This window comes from Halichoerus grypus, chromosome X (genome assembly GCF_964656455.1).
Source record: "Halichoerus grypus chromosome X, mHalGry1.hap1.1, whole genome shotgun sequence".
Classification (NCBI taxonomy): domain Eukaryota; kingdom Metazoa; phylum Chordata; class Mammalia; order Carnivora; family Phocidae; genus Halichoerus; species Halichoerus grypus.
This window is the reverse complement of record NC_135727.1, coordinates 86,980,401-86,997,479: the sequence shown is the minus strand read 5'-3', so window position 1 is coordinate 86,997,479 and position 17,079 is coordinate 86,980,401. Positions and strand designations below refer to the sequence as shown.

Sequence of the window (17,079 nt, the reverse complement as noted above, 5' to 3'; positions counted from 1 at the left end):
GGAAAAGCTACTGATCACTGGGTGCTACTGACCGCCATGCCCTGCAAGAAGCAGGCCCTGGAAAAGTTGTGAGCACTGCAGGAGTCTGATGCTAGAAAAAGCCATGCAGAAGGAGCCTGCCAAGCAAGCACACAGGAATCAGGAAGGAAGCCTCTTTTCCTCTTGCAATATCTCTCCAGCACCCTCTACTGAGAAAGCTTCAGTGTCAGCTGGCAACGGAAAAATAGTTCAAATATGCTCCATTATCACAGAGCAGGCAGAAAGGGTGAATTTGAAGTTGAGAGGCAATAAATTGACAACCAGCACACCAGGGATCAAAGAAGAAATCATAATGAAAATTAGAAAGTATTTTGAATGGAAGTAAAATGAAACTATAATTTATCAAAATTTATGGAATGCAGCAAAATCAATGCTTAGGAAGAAATATATAGCATTAAACGCTTGTATTAAAAAAGAATGGTCTCAAACCAATGACCTCAGTTTAAGAAATTATGATAAAATGAGGAAATTAAACCCAAAATAAGTAGAAGAAAGGAAATAAGGTAAGAGCAGGAATCACTGAAGTAGAAAACAGAAAAACAACAGAGAAAATCAAAGAAACCAAAAGCTGGCTCTTTGAGAAGATCAATAAAATTGATAAACCTCTAGCCACAATGAAGAGGGAAAAGAGAGAGAAGACCCAAATGACTAATATCAGGAATAAGATATGGGACAACACTATAAATTCTACAGAAATTGAGAGAATAATAAAAGGATGTTATAAAGAGTTTTATGCTCACAAATTTGGCAATTTAGATAAAATCGACACATTCCTTAAAAGATACAAGCTATCAAACTCACTCCAGAAAAAATACAACCTGAATAACCATATGTTTTTAAAGAGATTTACTTCATAGTTAAAAACGTTCATTTCCATAAAGAAAATTCCATGCCCAGATGGCTTCACTGGCCATTCCATTTGACCAAACAGGGAAGAAATAATAGCAATTGTACACAAACTTTCCAGGAGATAGATGAGGAACGTATTAATTTTCTATTGCTATATAACAAACTACTATAAACTTAATGGCTTCAATCAATATTTATTTATTATTTCAGTTTCTGTAGGTCAGAAGTCCAGCACGACATGACTGGGCTCTCTGCTCAGGGTGTAACAAGGCTGCAATCAAGATGCTGGCCATGCTGGGGCGCCTGGGTGGCTCAGTCGTTAAGCGTCTGCCTTCAGCTCAGGTCATGATCCCAGGGTCCTGGGATCGAGCCTCGCATCCTCTGTCTGCCACTCCCCCTGCTTGTGTTCCTTCTCTTGCTGTGTCTCTCTCTGTCAAATAAGTAAATAAAATCTTAAAAAAAAAAAAAAAAAAAAAAAAAGATGCTGGCCATGCTAAATTTTTGTCTGGAGGCTCTGGGGAAAAATGTTTCCAAGCTCATTCTTTTTTTTTTTTTAAGATTTTATTTATTTGTCAGAGAGAGAGAGGGAGAGAGCACAAGCGGGGAGAATGGCAGGCAGAGCGAGAAGCAGGCTCCCCGCTGAGCAAGGAGCCTGATGCCGGACTCGATCCCAGGACCCTGGGATCATGACCTGAACCGAAGGCAGATGCTTAACCGACTGAGCCACCCAGGCGTCCCCAAGCTCATTCTTGTTGTTGGCAAAATTGAGTTCCTTGCAGTTGTGAGACTGAGGATCCCACTTTCTTGTGGGCAATCAGCTGAGGCTGCTCTCATCTCCTAGAGGCCACCCTATCCTTTGCCATGTGGCCTTCCAGGTCTTCGAGCCAGCAACAGTGTGTCAAATTCTTCTAGTGCTTTGGATTTTGGACAGTTACATCTTCGAAATCCCTTCACAACAGTAACTGGATTCATGTTTAATTAAGTAAGTAGGAGAAGGTATGTGTACACCAGGGGCTGAGAATCTTGGGGGTCATCTTAGCATTCCACCTACCACAAGGAAGGAACACTTCCCAACATATTCTATGAGTTCAGCATTACTCTGATCCTGATATCTAAATCAGACAAAGAAATCCCAGCAAGTTATTTCACGGATATCAACAAACTGGTTGTAAAATGTATAATGGAGAGGCAAAAGACCCACAGTAGCCAACACACTATTGAAGGAGAACAGAGTAGGAGAACTGATACAACCCAGCTTCAAGACTTACTATAAAACTACAGTATTTAAGACAGTGTGGTGTTGCCAAAAGAATAGACATAGATCAACAGAACAGAAGAGAGAGCTCAGAAATATACCCACATAAATATAGCCAACTGATTTTTTTTAGAGAGGGGGGAGGGGCAGAAGGAGAGGAAGAGAGAGAGAATCATAAACAGGCTCCATGCCCAGTGTGGCTTGAGGCTCGAGGCTTGATCCCACAACCTTGAGAGCATGACCTGAGCTAAAGTCAAGAGTTGGACACTTAACTGACTAAGCCACCCAGGTGCCCCAAGTCAACTGATCTTTGACAAAGGAGCAAATGTAATACAATGGGGCAAAGATAATCTTTTCAACAGGTGCTGACACTTGTCAGGATAGCTATTATCAAAAAAAAGAGGGGGGGTAATACCTGGCTGGCTCAGCTGGTGGAGCATGTAACTCTTGGTCTCGGGGTCATGAGTTCAAGCCCCACATTGGGTGTAGAGATAACTTAAAAAACAAACAAAAGAAAAGTGCTGGTGAGGATATGGAGAAAAGAGTGGAACACTTGCACACTGATGGTGGGAATGCAAAATGGTGCAGCCACTATGGAAAACAGTATTGGGGTTCCTCAAAAATTCTAAAAATAGAATTATCATATGATCCAGCAATACCACTTCTGATTATATACCAAAAAAATTGAAATCAGGATCTCAAAGAGATATAAGCACTCCTATGTTCATGGCAGCAGTATTCACAATAGGCGAGATATGGAAATGACCTAAGCATCCATTAATTAATGAATAGATAAAGAAAATGTGGTATACACATACAATGGACTACTATTCAACCTTTAAAAAGAAGGAAATTCTGCAGTATGCGACATCATGGATAAAACTTGATGACAATATGCTAAGTGAAATGATCCAGTCACAGAAAGACAAATACTGCATGATTCCACTTGTATGAGGTATCCAAAATAGTCCAATTCATAGACTCAAAGAATGGAATGGTGGTTGTCTGGGCTGGAGTAAGAGGGAAATGGGGAGTTACTAATCAATGGGCATAAAGTGCCAGTCAAGTAAGATGAATAAACTCTAGAGAGCTGCTGTACAATATTGTACCTATATAGTCAGCAATAATGCATTGTACGTTTAAAAAAATTTTAACAGAGTAGATCTCATGTTAAGTGTTCTTATCACACACACACACACACACACACGCGCGCGCGCGCGCACAAAAATGGTGCTGGAACAACTGGACACCCACATGCCAAAAAATGAATTTAGACACCAACCTTAATACCCTTCACAAAAATTAATTCAGAATGGATCACAGTCCCAAAAGTAAAATGCAAAACTATAAAACTCCTAGAAGATACTACAGGAGAAAATCAAGATGATCTTGGGATTGGCAATGACTTTTTAGATACAACACCAAAGGCATGATCCATGAAAGAAAGAATTGATAAGCTAGACTTTGTTAAAATTAAAAAAATTCTGCTCTGTGTAAGACACTGTCAGGAGAATGAAAAGACCAGCCGCAAATGGAGAGAAAATATCTGAAAATGACATATCTGATAGGGGACTGTTATCCAAAATATATAAAGAATTCTTAAACCTCAATAATAAGAAAATTAACAACTTAATGTAAAAATGGGCCAAAAATCTCAACAGGCACCTCACCAAAGAAGGTATACAGGTGGAAAATAAGCATATGAAAAGATGCTCCAAATCCTATGTCATTAGAGAAATGCAAATGTAAACAACAAGGAGATACTACTACATTCCCATCAGAATAGCCAAAATTCAGAATGCTGACACCACTAAATGCTGGTTAGGATAGGGAGCAAAAGGAACTCTCATGCATTGCTGGTGGGAATGCAAAGTGCTACAGCCACTTTGGAAGACAGTTTAGCAGTTTCTTACAAAACTAAACATACTCTTGGGGCACCTGGGTGGCTCAGTCGTTAAGCGTCTGCCTGCCTTCGGCTCAGGTCATGACCCCGGGGTCCTGGGATCAGCCCCGCATCGGGCTCCCTGCTCGGCGGGAAGCCTGCTTCTCCCTCTCCCACTCCCCCTGCTTGTGTTCCCTCTCTCGCTGTGTCCCTCTCTGTCAAATAAATAAATAAAATCTTAAAAAAAAACCCAAAAAACTAAACACACTCTTACCATACTATCCAGCAATCATGCTCCTTGGTGTTTACCCAAAAGAATTTGAAAACTATGTCCACACAAAAATCTGCACATGGATATTTGTAGCAGCTTTATTTATATTTTCCCAAACTTGAAAGCAACCAAATTGTCCTTCAGTAGGTGAATGGATAAATAAACCATGGTATATCCAGACAATGGAATATAATTCAATGCTAAGTAGAAAGGAACTATCAAGTCATGAAAAGACATGGAAGAACCATAAATGAAGCTGATTAGAAAAGGCCATATATTATATGGTTCCAACCATATGACATTCTGGAAAAGGCAAAACTATGGAGATAGTAAAAAGATCAGTGGTTGCCAGGGGTTAGGGGGAGGGAGGGAGGGATGAAGAGACAGAGCACAGAGGATTTTTAGGGTAGCGAAACTACTCTTTATGATTTATGTAATGGATATATGTCCTTACACATTTGTTCAAACCTATAGAATGTACAAGACCACAAATAAACTCCAACGTAAACTGTGGACTTTGGGTGATTATAATATGTTAATGTAGGTTCATCAGTTGTAACAAATGTACCACTCTGATGTAAGATTTTGATAATGGGGGAGTCTATGTATGTGTAGGGGCAGGGGGTATATGGGAAGTAACTGTATCTTCTGCTCAATTTTGTTATGAATCTAAAACTGCTGTAAAAATAAAGTCTTTGTAAAAACACAAAGATATGAGAAAAGAAAACTACAGATCAGATATCCCTCATAAACACAGATACACAAGTTTTAAACAAAATCTGAGCAAATCAAATCCAACATAATACATAAAAAGGATTATACAGCATGACCAAGTAGGGTTTAATCCTAAGAATACAAGTGTTGGTTTAACACTTGAAAACCAATCAATGTAAGTCATCATATTAATGGACTAATATAGAAAAACCATATGATCATCTCAACTGACACTAGTAAAACATTTGACAAGACCCAACATACGTTTGTGATTAAAAAAAAGAAGAAACAAAAAACAATCTCTTACAAAATTAGAATTTGGGGGCTTCTTCAACCTGATAAAGAGCACCTACATAAAAACTACATCTAATTTCATTCTTTTTTTTTCCATCTAATTTCATTCTTAAAGGTAAAAGATAGAGGTGCCCGGGTGGCTTAGTTGGTTAAACGTCCAACTCTTGATTTTGGCTCTGGTCATGATCTCAGGGTTGTGAGATTAGGGCTCTGAGCTGGGCATGGACCTTGCTTAAGGTTCTCTCTCTCCTTCTCTCTAGGCTCCTCCCCCACCCTCTCTGCCTCTAAAAGAAAGAAAAAGAAAAGACAGAGTGTTTTCACCCTAAGATCAGGAAAAAGGCAAGGATGCTTTACTCCCATCATTTCTGTTTCACATTGTACCGGAGGGTCTAGCCAGGGCAATAAGGCAAGAGAAAGAAATAAAAGTCAGACTGGCTGGAAAAGAAGAAGTAAAACTGGTTTTATTGGGGCACCTGGGTGGGTCAGTTGGGCGTCCAACTCTTGATTTCAGCTCAGGTCATGATCTCAGGGTCGTGGGATTGAGCCCTGAGTTGGGCTCCACACTCAGCAGGGGGTCTGCTTGAGATTCTCTCTCTCTGCCCCTCCCTGCTCCCTTCTGTCTCAAATAAATAAAAAAATCTTTAAAAAAAAAAACTGTTTTTACTTGCACACAACATGATTACCTATGTAGAAAATCCTATGGAATCTACAAAAAAAAAAAAAAACAACCAAACCTACTAGAACTAATAAGTGAGTTTAGCTAGATTGTAGGACACATGTTTAATAGAAAAAAATCAATTGTATTTCTATATACTATCAATGAATGGTCAGAAATTGAAGTAAAAAACATAATACCATTAAAAGGTGAAATACTGGGGTGGGGGGGAGGGAATTTAGCAAAAGACTTGCAAGTGCTTTACACTGAAAAGCACTAAATATCACTGAGAGAAATTAAAGAAGACCAACATAAATGGAGAGATATAACATGTTCACGGATTGAAATACTCAATATTGCTGTGATGTCAGTTCTCATCAAATTAATCTATAGATGCAATGAAATCCTAATCAAAATACCAGAAGGGTTTTTTCGGGGGGGGGAGGGTAAAAATTGACAAGCTTATTATAAAATTCATATGGAATGCAAAGTATCTAGAATAGCCAAAACAATGTTATAAGAAAAGAACAAAGTTGGAGGGCCTGACACTACCTGATTTCAAGGCTTATTATAAAGTTACAGTAATCAAAACAGCATGATATTGGAATCAAGATAGACAGATAGATCCTTGGAACAGACTAGAGAGTCGAGGAATAGAAGAAGCCTAAAGGGCATAATGAGGCTGGATTACAACATGTGTAATTAGTCACCCACTGATTTAAATCGTCTTTGTCCCTTTCCTGCAATACTTTTGTGCTCATGCAATTCTGTACATCGGCAAATATGTCTGTAGTGTTAAAAATGGCCAGTGTGGTCAAATCCTGAAGGTGGAAGTTGATTGAAGGCAGGGGCTTATGGCCGCTTTGTTTTTTTTTTTTTCATAACTGCATATGCAGGGTCTAGGGCAGTGCCTGGCATCCAGGAGGTGCCAAACTAATAGTCCGTAAACTGATGAAACCCATGAGAGGCATGCCGAGATGTATGATCTCTGAAATGCTGGCAGCATCACGGCTGTGCACCCAGGCACATACAGCCCCATGTTAATACGAGCTGATGCTTAGCCAGTGCTTCCTATGGGCCAGGTGCTGTGCCGAGCCCCAGATAAGTATTGCTTCATTTTATGCTCCACCAAATAGAAATGATTAGGATTTGTGTTTTTCAGATGAGGAAACTGAGGAAGAGCGAGGTTCAGTACTTTGGTCAAGGTTACCTAGTCAGTAAGTGCCAGGATTTGTACCCAGGCCAGTTTGTCTAATTCCAGAACCTACAGGCCTGACTACTATGCAAGAGTCACACACAAGCCCAGAGAGACCCCGGGAAACACAGAGACAATTTTTGGCCATAAGAAAGCTAGTTCCAAACTCAGAGGCAATCCCATGCAGACATGTGCTTACATAGTTTCTCTCTCTCTCTCTCTCTCCCACACACACACACACACACACACACACACACACACTCCCATGAAACACAGACACACTCACCGATGGCCCCTCTTCCATGTCAAATACGGACATTCACACTGTTAAAAAGGAAACCACAGGCCCTAAATGGAGTCACTTATGGTAGGCCAAGTCAACAAGCTGGGGCTTAATACCTAACCTAATTGTAGTTTCAACCTCCCCCAGACATGTAGTCTTAACCAGCCAGTCAGGAATTTTCTGGTCAGCACCAATAAGATATTCTGTCACATGGGCCCTCTCTAAACCCAAAAGGAAAACGAGGTAATCCACTTAATAAGACCCCTTTTCCCACAAAGGTTGTCACCTCACCTCAAATAATCTTTTTCTGTTTATGACCTCCTTGTCCTACCTTTAAAAAACCTTTCCCCTTTCTGTAGCCCTTTGGAGCCCCCTCTACTTGCTAGATGGGGTGCTGCCCAATTCATGAATGGATTAATAAGGCCAACTACATCTTTAAAATGTACTTGGTTGAACTTTCATTCAACAGATTTGGTGGCAGCATCAGGATCCAAAGGGAACTTCTGACAGCATTGTGGGACATTGAGAAGCACAGGTGTGGTGCCTGTGAACTCTTGAGTTCTCTGTGTTTCTCCCTATTTCCGAGGGCCATTGGTAAGTTTCTTTCAGTTCTGTGCCCTCCTTTCTTAGTGTTGAGCTCCCAATATTAATTGGCTTTCCACAGTGCCCTATTTTGATTGAAAAACCTTAATCCTTTCCCTAATCCCCAGATTCCACATTCGGGACTGTTGTTGGTTACTGGGCTGAGTTGGACTGGGTCTGGCTTAAAAACTAGACTGTGTCCAGGATCGGACTGGGTCCGATTTAAGCTGGAGGGTCCAGTACGAGGCCTCAAGTCAGTAAAATTTTATTTTAAATAAAGCCTAGAGGCGCCTGGGTGGCTCAGTCAGTTAAGCGTCTGACCTTGGCCGAGGTCATTATCCCAGAGTCCTGGGATCGAGCCCCACGGCTGGCTCTGCGCTCAGTGGGGAGTCTGCTTCTCCCTCTCCCTCTGCCCCTCCCCCTGCTCGTTTTCTCTCTTTCTAATAAATAAATATTTTTTTAAAAGATTTTATTAGATTTTATTTACTTATCTGACAGAGAGAGACACAGTGAGGGAGGGAACACAAGCAGGGGGAGTGGGAGAGGGAGAAGCAGGCTTCCCGCTGAGCAGGGAGCCCAAAGCCGGGCTCGATCCCAGGACCCTGGGATCATGACCCGAGACGAAGGCAGATGCCCAATGACTGAGCCACCCAGGCACCCAAATAAAATATTTTTTTAAAAAAGCCACAAATGTTGATGGGCATGGGTCAAGCATTTAAAGACTGTTAGAGCACTTGCCACCTCAAGAAAACTGCCATGTAGCATAAGTTGGTCACAGAACAGGACAGAGTGACATTTGCCAACCTTAAGAAAATTTCTGTGCAACAAGGTACCCTGTAAAAGACCCCACAATCCCCAATCCCATGGCATGTCCCTCTTAGGTATTGGTTTGGCTCTGAGAAGCCCAAAGGTCTAGCTACAAGAAATAGGATCCTTTAAATTCAAAGAGTTGAGTGCGCCCCCTTCAGGAAACCTGCTTGTGTCTAAAACTTATAGTCCCTGAGGTTGCAGATAGATACCCAGTAAAAGGGCAAAATCTTCCTTAAAGCACACTAGAATTACAACAGCCATTACGGGGAATGGGGAATGTTCCAATTAGACAAGATTGTTCATTTATGATGTGTACTTGAGGGCAAGGGATCCCAAATTAAACAAACAGAATGAGATACCTATTTTAATTGGTAGGCAGAAAGCTCCAAAAGATTCAAGCTTCAAGATTCCAAAAGAGTGGGGCGCCTGGGTGGCTCAGTCGTTAAGCGTCTGCCTTCAGCTCGGGTCATGATCCCGGGGTCCTGGGATCGAGCCCCACATCGGGCTCCCTGCTCAGCGGGAAGCCTGCTTCTCCCTCTCCCACTCCCCCTGCTTGTGTTCCCTCTCTCGCTGTATCTCTCACTGTCAAATAAATAAAATCTTTAAAAAAAAAAAAAAGATTCCAAAAGAGCTTCATTAAGAGATTCATCACAGAAGGCTAATGAAAAATTAAAAGCACAAGGGATTACGTAAAACAAAGCACAGTAAGGCTGATGTGACCCCTTCTGCTCCCCTCGGTCCTTCTTTCCTTGAGCACTCACGTTTTACTAATTCACTGTCTGAACGGCCTGTCCACTCTGAAGAGACTATCAAACAGTTATCCTTTAAAATAAAATTACCTGAGGTGGCAGATGGACATCCTCAGCTATCTTTTACCCTTGGTCAAAGACTGAACTAAGGACCATAGTTAAAGAATTTCCTAAACCTAGGGAGGAACCCCCAAAATTTTTTGAAGAATTTTTAGTCATTATTGAGGCCTATGACTCCAGGCTGCCAGATCCTCAGCAGGTTGGACACAGGTTGGTAGGACCTGGTAAAGCCCCAAAATGGACTCAGGAAGCAAGATGGCAAAATCCCGAGGATGATATTCAAGATCCTCAATCTTCAGTGTCTCAGGGACCAGAAGAAGCTCACAAAATAGTACCTGAACCCTTACAAGCCATTCGTAGGGTCTTCCTTGCCCACACTGATTGGTCTACTATACAAACTTGCAAACAAAAACCAGGTGACTCTGTGGAAGACTTTAAATCCTGTTTAGAAGCCCTCCTTCTACAGCATTTGGGGTTTCGTACAATAGATAAGATCACCCAACCTGCTCTAGCTGCTTTATTTGTAAATGAATTATCTCCTGAAATTAGTGGATTGATAAAAAGACAGAAAACAGGATGGGAGGCCACTGGACTGACTGAACTCATGACCATTCTGGAAGAACCCTGGAGCTAGACCACAAACAATAAGCTGCCAAGCAATTAGCCTTACAGTTACAACAGCTCAAAGTCAGAGACCTAAAATAGCACCTGGGCCTCTCAAATTGCACCCTCCTAGGGGTTCAGCATCAAGACACTGGCTCAAGGATCGATGTCTCAGCTATAATCACCTGGGACACTGGAAAAGAGATTGTCCTCAAAGGTCCTATGCAAATTTGTCTTGAAATGCCCTTATATGTACCTCCAGAGGAGGGTCCCCATATGTGCCCCTCCCACAGTTGATGGGACATTGAAGGGTTCTCCGGTAAACTATTACCAGTAATCCCCTTAAATAGCCAAGGGGGAACTAAAATTAAAATTAATGGGAAATCTTGCCAAATTCTAGTTGATACCAGAGCTACGCTTTCTTTCTTTTTTTTTTTCCCCAGAGCTACACTTTCTACCTTAAACCCCATCATCACAGGACAAATCCCTTGAAGTAATAAAGAAGTTTCCAGAGTGAGGGTATCTAATAAAATTCAGAGAGTTTCTATCTCAACCAGTACAAATGACTCTGCGACCTTTCAATGAAAAAGATTCCTTTTTGATATGAGATACAGCCTCAGTCAACCTATTAGGTAGAGATCTCCTAAGTTAAAAGGGCTAATACATTTTGCCTCCAATGGAGACCTCACCTTGGAATTTCCCGACCAACTCAAACCTGATCTTTTATATTCCTTACAATCTGTCTTTGATGTAGAAGAGGAAGAAGTCCAACAAAAGTCCCCTAATTTAATTGAGGTACCCCAAAATCTGTGGGCTACTTCTAATACTGACACTGGGAGAATTGGACGTGCAGAGCCTATAAAAACTCAAATAGAGGGGCGCCTGGGTGGCTCAGTCAGTTAAGCGTCTGCCTTCAGCTCAGGTCATGATCCTGGGGTCCTGGGATCGAGCCCCACGTCAGGCTCTCTGCTCAGGGGGGTCTGCTTCTCCCTCTCCCTCTGCTACTCCCTCTGCTTGTGCTCGCTCTCTCACTCTCTCTCTCTCTCAAATAAATAAATAAAATCTTTAAAAAACTCAAATAGATAAAACTAAGCCTCTTCCTAAATTGCCTCAATATCCATTAAAGTCTGAGGCCAAACAAGGCCTCACACCCGTAGCGTAAGACCTACTCACCCAGAGGCTAATCATTCCCGTACCAGCCCCTGTAACACGCCCATGGGGCCCTAAACCTAATGGGTGGGGATGGTGATTTGTCCAGGATTTGAGAGCTATTAATAAGATAGTTATTCCCCATTTCCCAGTTGTCCCAACCTGAACACCTTTCTGTCATAAGTCCCACCAGACTCAAATGGCTCACTGCTGTAGACCTTTGTTCAGCATCTTTTAGTAACCCTGTAGACCCCAACAGCCAATATCTATTTGCCTTTACTTGGAACGATCAACAATACACCTGGACAGTTATGCCTCAAGGGCTCACTGAGGTCCCTTCTTATTTCTCCCCACGTGCTCCACCAACATTTAAGTACCTTCCAATTCCCCAGGAAATCGAGCCTTTTACGATATGTAGATGATTTCTTGCTGTGCTCAATTACCAAAGAGGTGTCCATAAAGGATTCCATTTATTTGCTGCAACAGTTAGCTGCAAAGGGATATAAAGTCTCTACGGAGAAATGGCAATTGTCTTTAAATTCTGTTCATTACCTAGGTCATAATCTAAGCGCTGGGGGAATCCAGCTATTTCCAAAAAGAATTAAACTAACCCGGGGATTTCCTAGGCCCACAAGCAACAGCTTCACGGGTTTCTGGGCTTGACTGGCAATTGCAGATCATGGGCTCCTAATTTTTCTCTGTTAACTTCTCCACTGTGGGAACTTACGAACATTTCAGTCCCCGAGCCCCTTCCTTGGGAAGATAAACGTGAGCAGGCCTTCAAAAGCCTAAAATAAGTACTACAAGAACTGCCTGCCTTAGGGCTACTTGACTACTCAAAAGCTTTCTCCTTATTTGTACAAGAAAGGGATGGATAATCAAGCCCTGGGAATGCTCATGCAAGAACGTGGTAATGAACATATGCCTATTGCTTATTATAGCACATAACTTGGTTCGCTTGCTTGTGCCTATCCCAGCAGTCTCTCTTTTTTTTTCTTTCAAGATTTTTATTTAAATTCTAATTAGTTAACTATCCCAGCAGTCTTGAGGCTATAGCCGCAGATGCAAAGTTAATAGAAGCCTCGGCAGATCTAACTCTAGAAAATAGTGTCTATTTACAAACTCCTCATTGTGTCCAGAGTTTTCTTAACTCTGAATTGACTAAACCATCTTCTCTGCAAGTGGATGAACCTCCTACCTTCTGCTTTCACTACCTCATCTACATCTTAAAACACTGCAACGTCCTTCATCCTGCAACGTTACCACCCCTGCGCAATGAAGGCGAGCCCCATGATGGCGAGGTGGTAACATCCCATTTCATGACACTGCGGCCTGATTTATGAGACACCCCTTTAACTCACCCTGATTTAATCTTGTTTGTTGACAGGTCATACTATAGACATGAACAAGGGAATCTCCAAGCTGGTTATACTCTTACTATCCAATATTAACTACTGAAAAGGGGAACCTCCCACAAGCGAAATCAGCCCAATGAGCAGAGCTCTGTGCCCTTACCAGAGCATGCCAGTTATCAGGACAAACTGTTAGTATTTGTACTGACGACCAGCAAGGTCTTTGGGGTTGTCCATGATTTTGGGATGTTATGGAAACAAAGGAGTTCTCTTACATCCTCTGGGACCCCAATCAAAAATGGGCAGGAAAAAAAAATGGGCAGCAAGTAAATAACCTTCTTACTGCTATTCGCTACCTTCTGAAATTGCTGTCATTAAAATGGAGGCTCATACTAAAAAGACTGAACCTGAATATCAGGGGAATGCCCTGGCTGACTCCCATGCAAAGGCAATTTCAGCCCTTTCTGCTTCTGCCAGACTCTCATCAGGCTGCTCTCCATGCCAGACTTTTGCCATCCTGATGTCCTTACAACATGGCAGCAGTCAGAAGCAGAGACATTAAGATGGGCAAACAATGCTTGTAAATTAAATGAACAGTCAGAGCTATGGGAAACCCCAGATGGCTACTTGGTTCTTCCCGGCTCCCTGGCAAACCCCATTTTTCAGCTTTTACATTCCTTCACCTACTGTGGTGCATTTGAGATGACTCAAATTATAAATAGACATCAGCGGAGAGACTTCTGTAAAATTGCAAAAACAGTTTACCACCAATGTCTGATTTGTCAGGTCCTCAATCTTGGAAAAAGTGTTTTTGTTCCCTTCCTCTGGACCCTTTGAACACCTGCAGCTGTATGTCATTCAACAGCCACTTAGTATGAAGTATCAATATGTTCTTGTTACTGTATGTATGTTTTCCAGATGGACTGAAGTGTTCCCCTGCCACAGGGCTGATGCCCTCACAGCAGCAAAGAAACTGTTTAATGCGTTTTCCACTTGGGTTATACCTTCCATGATCTCCAGTGATGGAGGCACCCACTTCGTTGGGTCAACCATACAAGCTTTAACACAGAACCTTGCAAACGTCTTGGAATTACCACTGTCGTATCACCCTCAATCATCAGGCAAGGTCGGGAGAACTAACGAGATCCTCAAACTTAAAATCTCTAAACTTGCTGAAACTAGCAGACTCCCTTGGGTTAGGTACCATCTTTGGTCTTGCTGACTCTTCGTAGCACCCCCTTTGGAAATCATCAACTCACTCCATACGAGATAGGCACCAGTAGACCAATGTCTATTGGCACAGACTTTCTGCTGATCCCTTACCTCAAACGAGTAAGCTACTGTAAGTCCTTAATGTCTTATGCTCAAGCCTATCAACAAGTTCAAGAAGCTTTCCCATATTCCAGTTCAAAGGATCCTACTGGTCACAGTCTAGAGCCTGGTGACTGGGTAATCTGGAAGTATCATCAGAGTAAGACAGCCATCCAGCCCCACTGGAAGGGATCTTCCTAAGCGCTCCTGACCACTGACGGTGCTGCAGAGCTAGAAGGCATTGAGCTTTGGGTACGCATCTCACAGCTTAAGAAGGCTCCGCCTGACAGCTGATCCTGGGCAGCCACTGGAGGCCTCCAAATCAAACTGACCAGGAAGAGAAGTAGCTGACATTGGGGTAGACCGCTCCTGCTCAAGACATCAGATTGAAAAATAAGGAAAAACAAACAAACAAAACAAAACAAAAACAAAGAAAAATAAGGAAAAACAAGCAAACAAACAAGCAAAAAAAGACATCAGATCAAGATTTCATACTTTAGCCATGAAGCCCTTTCTCCTTTATTCCCTTTCCTTTACTGGAATTGGCCTGGAAACATAATGCCCTCCCCTGCATTTCCTAGGTCATTGCTAAGAGGGGGGTAACCTTTCAGATTGCTGGATTTGTTATCCAACATAGCAATCTACCCATGATGCTAGAGACCCCCCTCATCCTCCCTGTGACCAATTTCTCTTCTTAATGTCCCTTCAACTACAACTGACCGCTCCCCACCCTTAGAAGTCTCTTACTGAGTTCAACTCTTACGGCCAGAACATCCAGTGCCTTGTTTTGACCTCTCTCCAATTATAACTGTACATACCCAATTTGACACAACTCCCTACATAAATATTAGTCCATTTGCACTCCCACGTTCCCATGGTTATCTAGATCAGATCTGCCCCATCCGCAATGAGACCGCCCCAGCAGCACCCACCTTTGCCAGGCATTTAGAAGGACTCTTTCAGGCTCAGGGATTCTGTTCCCACATGCACTGAAAACCTGACTGACCACTGGCTTGAATGAATAAGTGCAGCAATCCCTGTGAATGAGTCTATTAACAGGACCACCCTAACAGGAATGGTCTGTGCCCTGACAGGGTTTGTCTTTGTCTGTGTCATTCTCTATGGGCCTATGAATGCCTAGATGGCCGGCACATAACCTGGCAATGCCTTTTAGGTTATCTAACGGTGCTCCCAACTTTCCCCAAAGGAACTAAGACACCTCATTGGTCGACTCCCCTGTATTTACATCCCTGAGTTAGAAAGGACTTCCCAGGAGCCCCTCGTGACTCAGAATTCACTGAACCAGGGCCCCACTTCTCTGGCTAGGAATAAATGTAAACGAAGCCATGATCACGAACCCCTCCTGAACTCTTGAAGGTATTGCAGATTCTGTTGCTAAAACAGTAGTTGCCCAAAAAAGATCCTTAGACTCTCTGGCCAAAGTAGTTCTTGATAATAAGGTAGCCCCTGACTATCTTTTAGCTGAGTAAGGACGTGTCTGTGCTGTGGCCACCACCACCTGCTGAACTTGGATTAACACTTCTGAGGAAGTTGAAACAATTAACCTAAGATCGCTGAGCAAGGCACTTGGCTTATAAAGGAGACTCCTTCAGCAGGGTCTTTCTTTCTTTTTTTTTTTTTTTAAGATTTTATTTATTTATTTGACAGAGAGAGAATGAGAGAGAAAGCACATGAGAGGGGGGAGGGTCAGAGGGAGAAGCAGACTCCCCGCTGAGCAGGGAGCCCGATGCGGGACTCGATCCAAGGACTCCAGGATCATGACCTGAGCCGAAGGCAGTCGCTTAACCAACTGAGCCACCCAGGCGCCCGAGCAGGGTCTTTCTTTGACTTATTTGATTTTGATTGGTTTGGGTCTTGGGGACCATCACTCCAAAGTGCATTCCAAACACTGGAAATTATCCTGGTCATTATAATCACAACAATCTCCCTGAGGCATTATATTCTTTCAAGAGCTCTAAATGCGGGTTGGTAGCTGCTCACCGCGAAGCAAACGATCTCCCTAGGACTGGAGTGTCAGAAAAGGAACTAAGAGAACGACCGACTTAAAGATTGTGGCCCTGAAATTTCCATGACTTGTGAATATCACAAAGGTTAAGAGCTGTGGATACCGCACAAAAAGAAAAACAAAAACAGCGAGACCTTCAGAGTGGTAGCTGGGAGTAGTGCTAATGCCTTAAATTTTGATCACATCTCTAAATTAAGCCCAGAGTCCGACCAAAAGGGGGGAATTATTAAAAAGAAAACCACCGGCCCCACATGGAGTCATTTATGCTAGGCCAAGTCACCAAGCTGGGACTTAATACCTAACCTAATTGTAGTTTCAACCTTCCCCAGACATGTAGTCTTAACCAGCCAGTCAGGAATTTTCTGGTCAGCACCAGTGAAGAAACCTGCCACATATGGGCCCTCTCCATTCCCCAAACGAAAATGAGGTAATCCACCTAATAAGACCCCTTTCCCACAAAGGATGTCACCTCACCCCAAATAATCCCTTTTTCTGTTTATGACCTCCTGGTCCTGACTTTAAAAACCTTTCCCTTTCTGTAGCCCTTTGGAGCTCCCCCTCTACTTGCTAGATGGGATGCTGCCCGATTCATGAATGGATTAATAAGGCCAATTACATCTTTAAAACTTACTCGGTTACATTTTCGTTATTTAGCAACACAATCACCCTAACTCAAGGCACCAGATCCGGGCCACGCGCGCGCGGTCACACGGTCACACCCCCACTTCTGGAACGACAGACGCACAGTTAACCCCCACAAGCCCGTTTGGTTATGCACAATCAGCAATGCGCACAGTCATCCGATCATTTGCAGTCAGACCGCACACAATCTCCCCAACACAGCAACAATGCCTCCTCCCCTAAGCTGTCCAGTGACACTAACCCAGAGTCACACCCACGGACTTTTCAGGAAGGGGAGTGGGGAGGCGGTTCCGGGGTGGGGCCTCAGGCTGAGCCGTCGCGGGCGGGCCCTGGGGTTGCCGGGCAGAGCGCGCCTGGG

General features: G+C 42.9%; 1 long non-coding RNA gene across 1 annotated transcript in view; it reads left to right on the top strand.

Annotated features, from left to right (window-relative positions):
• The window catches only part of LOC144380481 (uncharacterized), a 31,637-nt gene extending 30,419 nt beyond the window's left edge, over window positions 1-1,218 (top strand). The window contains exon 3 of the long non-coding RNA XR_013444640.1: window positions 1,099-1,218. This is a non-coding gene — a long non-coding RNA (uncharacterized LOC144380481). The remainder of the gene's footprint in view (window positions 1-1,098) is intronic.
• The last annotated feature ends 15,861 nt before the right edge of the window (window positions 1,219-17,079 follow it).